The sequence below is a fragment of the Pimephales promelas genome, chromosome 18 (genome assembly GCF_988280905.1).
Source record: "Pimephales promelas chromosome 18, fPimPro1.hap1.1, whole genome shotgun sequence".
In the NCBI taxonomy this organism is placed as follows: Eukaryota; Metazoa; Chordata; class Actinopteri; order Cypriniformes; family Leuciscidae; genus Pimephales; species Pimephales promelas.
This window is the reverse complement of record NC_142786.1, coordinates 6,828,966-6,835,553: the sequence shown is the minus strand read 5'-3', so window position 1 is coordinate 6,835,553 and position 6,588 is coordinate 6,828,966. Positions and strand designations below refer to the sequence as shown.

The window sequence follows — 6,588 nt, the reverse complement described above, 5'->3', positions numbered from 1 at the left end:
TTGGTCACTGGTATATACCATCTTATATACACACTACCGGTCAAAAGTTTTAGATCAGTATTTTTTTTAATGTTTTTAAATGAAGTCTCTTCTGCTCACCAAGGCTGCTTTATTTGAAGAAAAAAAAATGACAAACAGTAATATTGTGAAATTTAAATTTAAAATGACTGTTTTCTATTTTAAAACATCTATATTTTAAAATGTAATTTGTAAGCTGAATTATATATTATATATATATATATATATATATGTATGTGTGTGTATGTATGTATATATATATATATATATATACACACATATAACTGTACTAGTTGTTAATTTCTAATGTACTAGTACTAATACTAATGTACTAGTTTTATTAGTATTTTCAACATCATTACTGTTGCTGATTACACAAGTTTTCAGTGTCGCATGATTCTTCAGAAATCATTCATTTATATGATTATATGAATCATTTATATATATATATGTATCAGTGTTGTAGTCGAGACCACCTCACTCGTGTCCGAGTCGACACCGAGACCAGAGAGAGTCGAGTCCGAGTCAAGACCGAGTCCATAGAGAGTCGAGTCCGAGACCAGAGACGGTCGAGTTCGAGTCGAGACCGAGACCAGTGAGGGTTGATTACCTAATTTACTTTTATTTACTTAGAGAAATCCTTTTTTTTATTTATTTTTTTTTACTGAATTTACTTAGAGTTTAAAAAATATGATCAGTTTAGGGTAAAAAGGCCACATAGTAGGTGGTGTTAAAAGTAATTTTATTACAATATGTCATGCGCAGTTGTGCAAACAGAAAATCACCAATCACTGGGCGTGTCAATCAATTTAAAGAAATATTTTATTAATATACATTAATAATCATGAAAAATATTGAACTCGAGTGGACTTGGGAATAATTCTGAGTCCTAAAAAAAAAAAATGTTCAAGTACGAGTCAATTCCGAGTCCAAATGCACAGTCTCGAGTACTACAACACTGATATGTATATATAAATATGTGTATATACATATATAAATGTACTAGTTGTTAATTTCTAATGTACTAGTACATATACTAATGGACTAGTTTTTCATTTCAGAGTAATTCAGAATAAATTCAAATGTAACAATTAATTATTAGTAAGATAAATGTATCATCCCAGTTAGTATCCAGATACGTCCTTTGATTTCTCAGAGAGAAGCCCTTCTCCAACTCTAGACCACACAAGGGAACAAATTGGTAAAACATGCTGACGTATTAGTAAGTTGTGGGTATCAATTGTTCATTTGTGGCCACATTATACATATTTTTTTCCCCGACATGTCATGTTTTGGGGCTCCATACTAAATATTCACATGTCTAATACCATCCGCTGTAACTCTCCACTGTTATGGCTACCTGACTCTCCCCTGTGTAATGAACCTTGGACAACATTACAGTTAACTGGCACTTTAATATCTTAGATCAGTTACTGACCACACTATGACTGTTAGCCTTAATGCAGGGTTATGGGCTGAAATCTGATCTCAGATCAGCAATTAGCGTGATCACTCACTGACTGTAATTGGTCCTCTGTGGTAATGTGGTCGTGTCACTTTTCTACCTCCACACATAAGGGTCACAGCGACTGCACACTTGAGTTCAGTTCTCCATGTCTTTCAGCAGTGATCCAGCTCTGTCCCTCCATATCTCTGTGGTACTCTGGCCTACGGGTCATTTAAATCATGTGCTCGGTGTAATCTAAATAAGGTCCATACCGCTCTGAGGAGAATGGGATGGGACACCTAAAACAGGTGAGTGCATGATGCCAAATTCATTTATAACAGATATCATGTTATCTAATATGCCTCATTTTTTTGCGATAAAGTCTCCATGGAAGTGACAGGCAATATAGAATTATTTTCTGATGTACATACTTTGCAAAATGCAAAAATAAGGCATGTATATCTACCAGACAAAGGTTTGGAGTAATTAAAATGTTTTATGTGTTTTTGAAAGCAGTCTATTATTCTCACCAAGTCTGCATTTTATTTGATTAAAAATACAGTAATATTGTGAAAAATGATTATAATTTAAAGTTTGATATATTTTAAATGTAATTTATTCCTGCAGGTATTATTCCTTCAGTGTCACATGCTCCTTCAGAATTCATTTTAATATGCTCAAGAAACATCATCAATGCTAATAACAGTTGAGCTGCTTAATATTATTGTGGAATACATGTTTTATTCTTATAAATGGAGTAAATTAATTCAGAGAAGAAATTCTACAAGTTTATAAATGTCACAAATAAAACCAAGAGCAATGTATAGCATTTCCATTTCTGATTCTTATGATTGAAAAAATCCTGTTTACTTGTTATTATATGCGAATGGTAAACAATTAAAGTTTAATCTGTGTTCAGGGTGATGATACATATTTTTAATAAAAATAAACATGTAATATCTCTTATTTAAGTCATATTAATATTATTAGCAATTAATGTTAAATAATGAAATAATATGTCACATAATATTTTATTTCTAAACAGCAGCGGTGTGGTACCTGAAACGAGATCCACCTCCATGGGGCACCAGATTAGTTGTGCATTGGCTAAGCTTTATTCAGTTACCCTAATTAAATCTCTTTGGTATTGTTCATTATTTATTAGAGGTTTTGGAAATGGACCCATCTCTCTAGTTTACTCAACAATTTCCTCATCTTTCCCCCTTCCTTACCTCCTCAATCTCTTGAACGTGAGTGTAGAAACCATAGCTAACTTGGAAAGGATATCTCTACTACATCACCTTACTCTTTCTTGCTCCATCCGTTTTCTGGCTTGGCGGCCAATCAAATGAAAGGTATCGCCTCCCTTCATTGTCTCAGTTTCTCTTCACGCTGCCCCTGGTGGCGAACTCAATTGCTGTTGAGTATAGTCTTTCTGGTATAGGCCTCTCCCCTCCATCACGTTCTTCTTTGTCCTTCTTTTTTTTTTTTCCCTTGGTGTGACCGTGACGTATCCTTACCAATTTGGTCTGAGGCCTGCTTGAGTTACGGATTACGCATTTGAATCAGGCGTGTGACTGGATCACGGCGTTCAGTAAAGGCCAGAGCTTGATCCACAGCCAGGGTTAACCCAACTCAGCTCCTGTCATTCAACTCCTGTTAAACTATTCATAATGGCTTGGGTGCCAGGAGGAGGCCGCAAATATGCAAATGCACTGTTTTTTTTTTTTTTTTTTTTTTTTGTGGTTTCACTTTATTTTGAGTTAGTCTATAAGTAACTCCAGCTAACTCTCATTAGAGTATTAGTTTTTTTTTTTTTTTTTTTTTTTTTTTGCAAATGCACTGTTTGATGAAGCTCCACCAGGTGTATTTGAAGAACGGAGATGTTTGACTGAAAGACTGTCAGAGGGAGGGCAGAGATGGTAATGTAGAAGTGTGTCATGTAGAGGTTAGCACGGAGAGCTGAACTCAACACAGCCAGAGGTCTGAGCTCACATGCAGAAAATCCCTACGCTATCTCACGACCAATTCGTACGAGTGATTCAAAAGTGGCTAATTCGTACTAATTCATACGACCTCACTCGTATGAATTTGTACGATTTGTCTAAACCCACGTGACGGTTATGTTTAGGGGCGGGGTCAGGGGTAGGTCATTCGTACGAATTCATACGAATTGGCTAATTCGTAAAATATGTACGATTTAGCAAAATCGTACGAGTGAGGTCGTACGAATTGTTAGGAATTAGCCACCTCGTAAAATTCGTACGAATTCCCGTGAGATCTGGTTGAAAATCCTCGTTATGATGATCACAGTGAAAAGATAATCCTTCCAATTGGTGTCCATTACATATCCCCAAAATAAATAAAACAATTGACAATCTAATAAAAAATGTATGTTTTAGCCACTTCATGCTTTCGTATCGTTAGCTTAGCAACATGCTAAATTGCTACACATGTACGCTGCGTCCGAAATTGAATACTTCCCTACTATATAGTTTGCAAAAAATAATACGCCAACTGAGTAGTATGTCCGAATGCAGAGTAAAGTCCCGCCCCTCCGCTTCCGGCTCATTGGACCTTATTTCGGAAAAAATATGAATGTAGTCAACGGCAAGAGACAACTTATCTTTTTATTCCGTCTGAACTGTGCCCTCAGTTACACATATGATGTTTGTCAATTTAAAAGATAATTCTGAAAGTCAAAAACGTCGCAGTTTGTCATAAAACAGAAGAGTAACATTTAGTTTTATGTGAAAATCGCTCTATGAACTACATCTCCCGGGAAGCGAAACAATGAGTGAGATCCGCTGCTCGTGTGTGTGCAGTCTGGTACAAAACATTCAGGCATGACGGCGTAACGTTACGATTATAACGTAAGACTATAGAAACAATGACAGACAATAGCCTCAGTAAAGTTAGCTTCATTAATTTAGAGAAAATGTGCGCCTTTGGGGTTTGTAGTCTTTGTAATTACGTATTTTCACAGTCTTATACCTCAACGGTTTTACATCAAACTGCGACTTTCTTTACTTTAAAATGTATCTTTTAAATTGACAAAGATCATATGTGTAACTCAGGGCATAATTCAAACGAGATCAAAATATTTCTTGTCTCTCGCCATTCAATATTTTTCCGAAATAAGGTCCCATGGTTGTTGACCGGAAGGGGAGGGACTTAGGCTATCTATTCGAAAAACAAGTTCCCGGAGGACTTACTACTTCCTGTGAGATTCTGAAGTGTGCATTCGATGGACACTTTACTATCCCATGAGGCCACAGGACAGGATTTAGGAATGGCAGTGAAGCGACGTAACTGACGGTTGGTGACGGGGTAATAACAACATGACAGACGTGGTACATCCGAATTTCATTCATGCTACACATACTATATAGAACATACTTCTTTAACAGTTACGAAGGAAGTTCAAATTCAAATGTACAGTTGTGATTTTTGGATGTAGCGGTAGAGTTTTCCAAATTTTGTTACTTTTGAGGTTCTATTTCAGTTATGCAACCACAGTGAAATCATTTGCCGTCAGCCAAAATTCCAATTCGTGTGGATTCAATTTAAAAATGTCTGGATTTTACCTTCTAAAAAAATTGTTGGAACAACCAGTGTTGCAACTTGCAAGGGGCGCAATTTTTGGCGGCGATGTACAGTAATTGCGATAAGAATCCATACGATCAGGAATTTAATGTGAGGGTGAATATTTCCCGCCACAGATTTTGCAAAGGGTTCTGATTGGTCGTGCCATATTGATGAACAGAAAGCTGCTTGCTTATAAAACGCTACACTTTTGACAATAGACAATGGGACCTTTTTGGCTGAAATTTCGCTAATGTGACTGCGACTTAGACACCTAGACCGTAGACAACCTAGAACAGAGCCTATGAAGGGTTATATTTCATCCTTTAGCATCAATATTCCAGGCTATCAATATTCCTCTTGTCTCGTTTCTTGATTACGTAATGGGAATAGAGCCAGTCAAGTTTATTTCGATTTCAGTTGATTTATAATTCATATGGTTGAATCATGCCTTAATTCATTTGACATCAAATGTGGGCTGCAAATATTTAGTTACATTTGCCTGTATGATGTTACTGCTTCATTTTGATAATGATGTTTTTTTTTTTAATCAGGGTGATGTGGCTTTGTACACCGTAGCAAGCGCTCGTATTGTGGGATCCAATTCGCAAGGGCGCAGTGAAGATCTGACAAAAAACAAACACTGAAACAGTGATTGCCATTGTACCGATACTCTGTCCCAGTACTAAGAAATTTGACTAAATTTAAAGGAAACAATCACATGTGGATAACATCTCAGTGTTCTTGTGGGTGAACCATCCGTTCAACATTGGTGACACTATCTGACTAGCTTCTCTGGAGCAACACACTTCACCGATGGACCAGCCAGTGCCGCCAGTGCTGGAGATCGATGTGGATTTGGGCTTTGCCATCTTTTTTCTCTTTCTTCTCTGCCTCTTCTTGTTTGCTACTGTCGTGCGTTGCGCTCAAACAGTTGTGGATCCATACGGAGCCATCTCCACCTCCACCTATCAGGAGGAGCAGATAAATAACTAATATCCTGTGATATCGGCCAATACAAACACACTGGATGAAACGCAAGGGTTTTATGAAAACTACATCTGTGTTCAGAATGGAGGACTATGCATTATGCAATGATGAACAATTGTCAAATTCTCTGTCACATGACCATATGTCATTTTAATCATGAAATAAGGTCTGTTATGCCAGAAATGAATCAAAACAAATTATGTCATCCAGTTATGGCCAAATGTTTGAACAAGCTGGAAATAGAAGGAACTTTAAGTAACATAATTTTGTGTCCTGTCTTCTATTTGCATTATTAGCTATTTACACTGCATTTAGATTTGAATCAGACACTTTACTAATGGGATTAAAAATTCAGAGAGCAAATCACATTGCTAAAACACTGAGCTATCAGCTAATTTTTGAAGTATGAATGAGCACAAGGAGTTTTTCAGAAGTCTTAATTGTTGGTTAGAGTTTTTTTAACAATACTTCAAATCTTGACAGGCGCCTTGAGCTGCTGTATGTGACTAATGATACAGACAGGTTCTGTGGTTATATTGGCTTTAGTG

General features: G+C 36.6%; 1 pseudogene across 1 annotated transcript; it reads left to right on the top strand.

The window, feature by feature from the left end:
* Positions 1-360: 360 nt before the first annotated feature.
* LOC120483514 (cortexin domain-containing 1 protein pseudogene) lies at positions 361-6,304 on the top strand (annotated as a pseudogene). The gene is made up of 2 exons (XR_016147453.1): positions 361-1,773; positions 5,605-6,304. The product of XR_016147453.1 is annotated as a cortexin domain-containing 1 protein pseudogene (transcript).
* The last annotated feature ends 284 nt before the right edge of the window (positions 6,305-6,588 follow it).